Source organism: Diadema antillarum, unplaced genomic scaffold (assembly GCF_040938485.1).
Source record: "Diadema antillarum isolate AM-2024a unplaced genomic scaffold, OU_Dant_1.0 scf00000063, whole genome shotgun sequence".
Taxonomy (NCBI): domain Eukaryota; kingdom Metazoa; phylum Echinodermata; class Echinoidea; order Diadematoida; family Diadematidae; genus Diadema; species Diadema antillarum.
This window is the reverse complement of record NW_027270952.1, coordinates 2,813,244-2,823,666: the sequence shown is the minus strand read 5'-3', so window position 1 is coordinate 2,823,666 and position 10,423 is coordinate 2,813,244. Positions and strand designations below refer to the sequence as shown.

Below are 10,423 nucleotides of genomic sequence, written 5' to 3'. Positions count from 1 at the left end.
ACAAACATTCAATTGTTTAACAGGAGTAACATTGGAAAAAACTGTTCTACTGTAAAATTTCCTTATCATAGTTCATTTCGCTATTATATATATGAAAAAAATAAAATTCATTCACAAAATCAAAGACTTTATACTATAAGTAATAGTAGCTATATGGCAACGATCAACCTGACTGTGAGCAACGATGGTGTCTTACGTAAGACTTTATTGCCAAAAGATACTATGAGGTATTGTTGTACACATTGACTCTCACTTTCCAAATAGATAGATAAATAGATAAATAACGAGAGTCCTTGATTTAAGCTTTTCTATCGAGGCCAAGATATTGTGCGTACATAATGCCCCAAAAGAAAACAGACCTGTAGAACGTGACATGACAAAGATGATAAAATGGTTCGTATCAACGACCATGTGTTATGCAGAGTAACAAAAGAACAAAATAGTGTAACAGCAGAAGCCAGGGAGCAGGCAAAAGAACCTGTTAGCTATCATACAACAATAATGCGTTACATAATATTACGATGACACGTGTCCCCATTTCAACATACAATAGTAATGTTCCAAAGAATAAAATTCACCTTTGAATTACAAACTTTTCACTCTTGGAGCCGGGGTGGCAAAACTCAAATGATTGTGACGTAAGGTATTCTTCAGTGCTCACGCCAGTTGTTACTTCAGGTTTCAGAACAAATAAACAGCATTGAAATTAACGAGGGGAGTAGAGCAATGACCCGCGTGCTCTGAATCATTGAGTCTATTTTTACGTAAATTACGATGAGCGTCTTTATAATGTGTGTGGATGTAGCCAACAGTTTAAACGGCTTGGAGGCTATCATTCGTGGGTGGTGGGAAGAGAAAAGAAAAGAAAATAAAGCAATTGGATGTACAAACAATAACAAAAAAAAGAATTTCAAGGAATGTGACCGTCGGAAGATGCTATACAGTGTATGGAGGACGGTTGGGGCGAAAATCATTGACTTCTGTTATAGCTAACGTAATTCACTGCCAAGTTTTAAAATAGCCCTAAAACCCGCTTTTAATAACAATTGTTTAACAACAGTATACAACATTAAAAATTGTTCTATTGTTACATAGGATTTCCTTATCATGAGTCATGTCATTGTGCATGCAAACACAAGCACATTGGACCTACATCTTCAAAAATTAATATACCAAAATTTATGACGTGCAAGGCATTCAGAGTTCATGTGCAAAGTCGAGGACTTCATACTGTAAATCTATGTTAACAGTCTAATGATGCAGCTGGGGCAACGACCAGCCGACTGTGAATGACGATGGAGTGTTACGTAAGGCTTCTTCGCCAGAAGATACCGTATGAAACATTTAATACACATTGACTCTCACTTTTCAAATTGACTTTTGAATGGCTGATAATCTTTCTCACTAAGGCCAGGATGGTACATACATTACGCCTCAAACGAAAGTGGCCTATGTGAACACCTGGCGTGATAAAGGTGACAAATTGTTACGTTTCAACGACATGTGTTTCAGAGTAGCAAATGAAAAAAATAGCACAGCAAAAGACAAGGGGCAGGCCAAACAACCTGACTTGCAAGGCATCGAGAGTTCATGTGCAAAACCCAGGCTTTATACAATAATATGTAAAAGTTTAATCAGGCAGCTAGGGCAACGACCAACCGACTATATGGACGACGATGTTGCGTTACGCAAGACTTCGTTGCCAATAGATGTAAAAAGTACCAAAAAAAAAAGAAAAACCAAACAAACAAACAAATTGACAAGATGTTTGATATCAACAACCGTGTGTGTTTTAGACCAGACGGCGGACCAAAGACCCGTCATCTCTAAGAATAATATGCGTTATGTGGGACTTCATTTCCCAGTTGTCGCTATATCTATGGGATATACAAATTAATTAAACCTAGTAACGGTTCATAACTGACAGGCTAACTGAAATTCAGGCTCGAATTCCAAAATTTCATATCACTTTACAATCTTATGAATCAAACAATTCCTTTCGTCTAAATATTATCTCCGAAAGAAGAAGATTGCGTTCGATTCCCTTGTAACGATCAAGGGGGAAATTTCTCACATTTCTAATACAGACGTTGGAAAGGTAGAATATATATTCTCCATATGAACAAGGAGCACGTTCTCAGACAATATAACCTAGTTTTTGTACATTTCTTAAAGAAAAAAAATAATGGTGAATTACCATAAAGCTTATATCCTCATACCCTCTGTTTTATCAACATTATTTTCATCAGTCGCGTAAAGTGTCATTAACACTTCTTCTGATTTTTGTCTTGTGAGGAACCTGAGTTCATAATCCAATTCAGAAACATTATTTATCATGCACTGTAGTGATGTCAGTGTTGAAATCAATATGACGTAATTGTGTTCAGTGGATTGGGAAACTATGTGAGAGACTAGATAAAGTTTACGTATCAAAGGCCGCGAGTTACAGAGCAGAATGAGGCAGTTAAAAAGATGAGCAGCAGTTGAGACTGGCGGCATTACCCGTCGTATTAGGCGGCGAGCAAAAAAAAAAAAAAAAAAACTACAAATGTATATATAATACAATTTGTGTGGTAGGGCAAACAGCTTGTCTCACACTTCTCCTAACTGGAATATAATACAGTATAATCACAAGGTACCTTCTTTCAGGCTTTCAGGCTTTTCTGTTTTCGACATTTTACTCTAACACTGTACAATCATTAAGTGCCTTCTCTATTGGCTGTTATACTTTCAATTTATATCACTCATATAATGGATTCATTATGAGAGAACAAAAAAAAACAACACACATTTCGGATGAACATCAGCTAATTCTTTATCGTAAAGAATGGAAATGTGCATTTTCCTTACTTTGAAATGAAGTTTAGCTTTCTTCAGCCCTTCCATGCCGTCCAGGCTGCTTGTGAAGAGAGATTTGTGTCGTTCTTTCTCGTCTGCAATATGACACGGGTGCCCCTTACAATGATTCGCGTGGCTAGCTTGTCCTTGGTTCTCAGGCCGTACGCTATGTTGGCAAGTCGTCCACGTTCTCGCTTCATCGAAGCTGGAAGATCGGTCCGTACGGTGATTCTGCGGTGGGTAGTGCTGGCTGCGTCGGTGGTTGTTGCTGGTTGAAGGGATGCGCGTTGTCGAGTACGTGTAGATGCCTGCAGAATCTGGTCTCGGTCGCTCATGCGGCCGAATCGAACGATGATCGGGTCTGGGGCGACGGTGTGGCTGGTTGGTGAAGACGCGGCTGCGTCTACCTGTTGTGCCGGTAGTCTGCGAGGAAGTCGATGGGCGTTCATGAGTGGAATTCTGGCCGATTCCTCAGGGGAAATGTTGAGGATCTCTGCGAATGTGTCGGTGCAAAGTTTTACTACATCTTCATTGGAAACCTTTGGGATACCGTATATCAATAAGTTCTGTTTACGTTCATGGATTTCGAAGAGCATTAGTTTTTCATCCAGTTCAGATTTTGCTTTCTCTGTTTTGTCGAGCAGGTCCGGTAGTTTGGTGGATTCGATATCATCAAGACGGCAAGACATGTCGGTTGCACTGGTTTCCAATGCTGTGACAGTTTGTTTTGTTGTTGTTAACTCCTGTCTCAGTGACGTTACGTCGGTGATGAGCCCGTCGATTTTACCGTTTAGCTGGCGGTTATTTGCCTCGGTTGTGTTTTTAAGGTCCGATATCATGGATGCTATATCATTGATGGTCAACAGCGGGTCACGGCCCGGCGCTTGCTGGAATGCTGACGGTGCGGACTCCTGCGGTGCGGGACTGGCGTTAGAAGATGTGGAGCGGTCGTGGTCCGAGTCTGCGTTGGTTTCACTGACACTTTTTTGAGTTAAGTTTGCAGTTCTTCGTGTAGCCATGCCGCCAGTCCCTGTTGTTTTCGATGTCGTTGTTTTTGACTTCGTACTCATGGTGAAGAAATGATATCAAACAATGGAGTTATTTCCTACCAATATGTTGTGGAATGAGAGCTGATGCGTGGAGTTTGGGAGCTCTGCAGCAGACACGTCCGTTCAGTACCGCATGTTCGAGTGAAATCTCTTGTCAGTATACTTGTTTTAACTACACATCAACCAGCGTTCCTGTTATTATACCAAGTAAAAGTCCAGACCATCGCAGCTTATGTCAGAGATTGTACTTTTCAATAGGGGCCCTGTTGCATAAAACCCTTACCGCTGGACTTACCGCTCCTTTCTAGCGGTAAGTCTTGAAATTAGCGGTAAATTTTATAATCCTTGATGCTGATTGGCTGTGACACCTAATTTTGACGGTAGTTACCATTGAAATTCAACGGTAAGTTTTATGCAACGGGCCCCTGAAGTTCACGAAACATCACAATTGGACATCAGAAATCGTAGTTAATTGCATAATCATCCTGCGACAATACTCTGTGATGCAAGCTCGATACTCCAAACTCTTAACGCAGAAATTGGCGAATGTGCCTCGAACCCGTGTCTGAATGGTGGTACCTGTAATGATCTAATAAACGGATTTTCATGCAACTGCTCAGCAGGGTGGACAGGGGAGAACTGTGAAATAGGTAATGTGAATCGATGTCTTCATCGAGTATCGTTATCTATGTTGAATTGTTCTATCTAAGCTTTATTTGGTTGACTAGATTTCTAACTTCAGTCATACAAATATTCATCAGACATCAACTGATTTTACTCTAATATGTGCGGGAATACCGATGACTATCAAGTACTCAAAACAGATCTGCACGAATTCTTACATTTCAGATGTGAATATTCCAGAGATTTCATTAGCGCATTCTATAACCATTCAAAATGAGAAAACATCAGATCAAAATCTAAATCTGTATGCTTTGGTTCTCTCTCTCTCTGCCCTCAGACCTGAACGAATGTGCCTCGAACCCGTGTCTGAATGGTGGTACCTGTTATGATCTGATTGACGGATTTTCATGCAACTGCTCAGCAGGGTGGACCGGGGAGTACTGTGAAATAGGTAATTTGAATTAATGTCTTCATCGTTATCTGTGTTGCATTGCTCTATCTAACCTTTATTTCAGTGACGAGATTTCTAACTTCAGTCATACAAATCATCACACATCAACTATTTTTACTCTATTATACTCTATTTTACTGTCAAATGGTAATAAGAGATCAGTACGAAATCAAGAATTCTGACATTTCAAATATCGCGTATAGATTTTATTAACGGATTCTATAGTCATGTACAAGTAGAATCTAAATCCGTATGTTTTACTTTTTTCCTTCTCTCCTAAGACCTGAACGAATGTCTCTCGAACCCGTGTCTGAATGGTGGTAGCTGTTATGACCTAGTAAACGGATTTTCATGCAACTGCACTGCAGGATGGACAGGAGCGTACTGTGGAACAGGTAATGTGAATTGATATCTTCATCAAGCATTAGTCAACCATTTGCTGTCCAAATGTAACCAATGATATCTGAATGATTTCTCGCTTTAACAGGCATTTAGAAAATGTGCAGTTTTCACACTTTGCTATTTGGTATCAATGCGTCACCTGTAGTCCTTGAGCAGATGAACCCATCAAGCTGTACTATTGTCATGGATAAATGAACTTGAACATATTTCCTTACCATTTTCTAGTTGACTTTGACATTTTGACTCAATCAGTTTTTCAAGACTAAGAAGGGATGATCAAAATGGAACCATTAACAGAAAGTTATACAGTATTATAGCTCACTTCGGAATCCTAATCCTAAAACTATATAATCCAAGCATCAACCATAATGGAAGAAATGATGATTGATTACATCACAATTAATCTGTCATTCATCTATACATTAATCTTCACTGAATTTTCATTTTGGATGTAAAAATTCGTATCAAGTTATCATAATCTTGTAAATACCTTGCCACAATGACTTCAAGGCCAGAAGGGTTCGCAGTAATTGATTTGTCATAAATCAAACATGGAAACGCTAGAACATTTTTGTGTAAATAAAACACCAACGAAACAGTTGAACAGTTTGAGGTGAAAACATCGCCTTTTCTAATATTTAAGTCAGTCGTTGCGACCAACCTTCCAATCGGGCGAACACATTTGAACTTCAGATTCCATGACTTTGCAAAAAATAATTCCCAATTTTGATGAAACTTCATGGTGGTATGCCATTTTGCTCGCTTGGTTGTACTAGCATGTATATAATATGTGAACACAGAATTACACGTACTGGTAAACAACAAAATCTATTTCTTAGTCAACAACTAAATTGTATTCTTGTACGTGGCGGCAGCTGCCGTTGTTACACATCATTATTTCCAGTAACTCCAGATTGAATGTTTCAATACCGATATCATAAAGAGTAGATATCAATTATAAATTGGAAAAGTAAATGTAGCGATGTAAAGACTTGATAATAAGTAGTTAACAACTATTTACTACGTTAACATTTAATCTTGGATACAGCCGGGATTTGCTTCATTTCTTTTTTTCATATCTCCCATTCTTACCAAACATCAAACGTCATTCATATGAGTTAAGCATAAAATTTGATATGCATCAAGAGCCACGACTACTCACGGTGTTTCATTTTGGAAATTCTCTTGTCAGTATATTTGTTTTAACTACACAGCAAACAAGCGTTCCTGTTATTATACCAAGTAAAAGTCCAGACCATCGCAGCTTATGTCAGAGTTTGTAATTTTCAATCTGAAGGTCACGAAACATCATAATTGGACATCAGAAATCGTAGTTAATTGCATAATCATCCTGCGACAATACTCTGTGATGCAAGCTCGATACTCCAAACTCTTAACGCAGAAATTGGCGAATGTGCCTCGAACCCGTGTCTGAATGGTGGTACCTGTAATGATCTAATAAACGGATTTTCATGCAACTGCTCAGCTGGGTGGACTGGGGAGAACTGCGAAATAGGTAATGTGAATCGATGTCTTCTTTGAGTATCGTTATCTATGTTGAATTGTTCTATCTAAGCTTTATTTCGTTGACTAGATTTCTAACTTCAGTCGTACAAATATTCATCAGACATCAACTGATTTTACTCTAATGTGTGCGGGAATACCGACGACTATCAAGTACTCGAAACAGATCTGCACGAATTCTTACATTTCAGATGTGAATATTGCAGAGATTTCATTAGCGCATTCTATAACCATTCAAAATGAGAAAACATCAGATCAAAATCTAAATCCGTATGCTTTAGTTCTCTCTCTCTCTCTCTCTCTCTCTCTCTGTGCCCTCAGACCTGAACGAATGTGTCTCGAACCCGTGTCTGAATGGTGGTACCTGTTATGATATGATTAACGGATTTTCGTGCAACTGCTCAGCAGGGTGGACAGGGGAGTACTGTGAAATAGGTAATGTGAATTAATGTCTTCATCGTTATCTGTGTTGCATTGCTCTATCTAAGCTTTATTTCAGTGACGAGATTTCTAACTTCAGTCATACAAATCATCACACATCAACTATTTTTACTCTATTATACTCTATTTTACTGTCAAGTGGTAAAAAGAGGTCAGTACGAAATTAAGAATTCTGGCATTTCAAATATCGCGTATAGATTTTATTAACGGATTCTATAGTCATGGACAAGTAGAATTTAAATCCGTATGTTTTATTTTTTCCCCTCTCTCCTAAGACCTGAACGAATGTCTCTCGAACCCGTGTCTGAATGGTGGTACCTGTTATGACCTAGTAAACGGATTTTCATGCAACTGCACTGGAGGATGGACAGGAGCGTACTGTGGAACAGGTAATGTGAATTGATATCTTCATCAAGTATTAGTCAAGCATTTGCTGTCCAAATGTAACCAATGATATCTGAATGATTTCTCACTTTAACAGGCATTTGGAAAATGTGCAGTTTTCAAGCCTTGCTCTTTGGTATCAATGCGTCATTTTTAGTCCTTCAGCAGATGAGCCCATCAAGCTGCACTGTTGTCATGGATAAATGAACTTGAACATATTTCCTTACCATTTTGTAGTTGACTTTGATATTTTGACTCAAATCAGATGTACGAGACTAAGAAGGAATGATAGAAATCGAACCTAAAAACAGAAAGTTACAGAATACATGTATTATAGTTCACTCTACAATCCTAACCCTCGCACTAACTTAACCATCAACCATAATGGAGGAAGTGTGGATGTTATTACCTCACAAATCTCTCATTGATCTGTGCATATGGGCAAGTCCATGATAAGGTCCCTTCAGAAGGGAAAATTTCATCTTTGCTGAATATTGACATGTTTGGTATCATTTTGAAGCTTTTGAGTTGAAGTTTTGATTTCTAGGGACAAAAATATGATATTATGTAAATTTATGCAAATTTCAAGGGCTTCATTTGCATAAATGTGAAATACAGCGTTATGTATGGGACATTTGTAAAAATTCATATTTATTCAAAGGAAAGCAAACTATATTTGATTAATATGTGGTTATAAGAGGTTCATCAAATAGTTTAACTTGGTATGAAAAGTTAGGGATTATGCAAATTATTATGCAAATTAGTTCGGTCCTATCATGAGATGTCCCATACGTAACAAATTGAGATCATTTTTTTTTTCAGGTTTTTCCTGAAATGTCTAAGGTTATTTGAATGCCCTCTTGGGAACTTCTAATTTATTGTTTGAAGAAGTTAAATACCACAGAAAGAAGAAAAAATATTAAAAGAAATGTTTTTTATTAGGTAATTAAATAATGTTACGTATGAGACAAGTGCGTTACGTATGGGACATCCTCGTACATATTGCGTGTGAATGCATGTAGCCAGCTGGGAAGGTCTCTCAGTGCACAAATCGTCAATCATCCTGCAGAAAGCATCCCAACTTTGCTGCTACTTTTGAGATATAGACACTTGAAATGATACATGTACTTGACTGAACAATTTTCAGAAAGGGGGAGGGGGAGATGCCAAAACACACAATAAAATCAGCATTAAAGGGATTGTATAGTTTTCGTAGAAACGGGGATTCAGTATTCAACATTTTACAAGATGATTGGAAACCACCTATATGAATTATTAAAGAGCATACAATTCTAAGACTAGAGGAATTCAAAGTTTATTTTATGAAGATCCAATTTGAAATGGCTGAGATATCAAAAAACAAACAAATACAAAATAAAACAAAGTGGTCCTAATAAAACCGTGACCCACCTTTTATTAGGACACCACGTTTCTGGATATCTCAGTTATTCAGTTTTTGGTGGTAGCCACGACAAAAATCATGGGTATACATGTAAAGTGTACATACTGAGGTGTGACTCAAATCAACAACCTGATTGCTAGACAGACATCATATATCTAGTCGATCACTTGGGTTCCACGCAGCAGGTATTGCATATTTATTAAAGTTGATATTTCTTGTGTCAAGTTGCAAACTGCCCTTCATCAATGGAAGTAAACACTTTGCTATTCCATTTTTTAGTAGTAACTATCCTGATAAAAATGCAGGGAATGCATACTCAGGTTGGTCACAAAAATATAAAATATGATTGAATACGATTATGATGGTAAATATTTGGGGAATATTGATTCCCTTGACAATCTGGATCAGTATATAAGTAATATCAAGTAATTATACTTCAACAATTATGCAAAACACCCAAAAACATGGTTCTCAACACACTAAACGAATGGGGGACAAAGGGCATGCATACTCAGGTTGGTCATAAGAATTATAAAATATGATTAAATATGATAATGATGGTAAATATTTGGGAAATATTGTTCCCTTAACAATCTGCATTTTGCCTCATGACTTGAAACTTACCTCTGATAATCTTGAGTGTTGCGACTATCATGACAGTGAGTTACAAGTTGCAGAATGAAATACTTTCAGAGAGTTTTGAGGTTAAAAAAAATGTTTAAAAAAAACAAAAATTTTGTGGTCCCATACGTACTTTCTCTTCTAGAATATAATTGTCAAGGTCATTTTTCTCTATTTCTTACATGATTATACTTCTCCTAGATATCAATCACCATGATAAAGTTCAATATGATCAAAAGCCATTAACACTATTTTTCAGGTCATAAAAGTCTCTGAATGTCCCATACGTAACGTGCGCGTTATCTTGGACTTGCCCATATATCTTCAATGAATTGCCTTTGTCTTTAAATGTGAAGTTCGTATCAATTATTATAGTCTTGTAATTACCTTGCAACAATAACCTCGAGGACTGAAGGGTTCGCAATTGCTATGTGGTAGATCAAACACGTAAATGCTGAAACGTTTTGTGTAAAAATCAATTGAATAGTTTGAAGCGAATGAAGACATCGCCTTTTCTGATGATATTTGAATCAGGCGTTGCGACCAGTATTCCAATGCGGTGCCAAAAAATAATAACATTACAATCATGCACGCATGCAGCCAGATTTTGTTTGATTTTAGAATATCTCTAATTCTTTCCAAACATCAACGCACACATCCTTTTAATCCATGCCCCCGCCCCCCCCC

At 37.7% G+C, this 10,423-nt stretch overlaps 1 long non-coding RNA gene across 1 annotated transcript; it reads left to right on the top strand.

Moving 5' to 3' along the window:
- Positions 1 to 5,302: 5,302 nt before the first annotated feature.
- Positions 5,303 to 7,323, top strand: LOC139716295 (uncharacterized). The gene is made up of 3 exons (XR_011709883.1): positions 5,303 to 5,357; positions 6,767 to 6,880; positions 7,210 to 7,323. It is a non-coding gene; the product is annotated as an uncharacterized lncRNA (long non-coding RNA).
- The last annotated feature ends 3,100 nt before the right edge of the window (positions 7,324 to 10,423 follow it).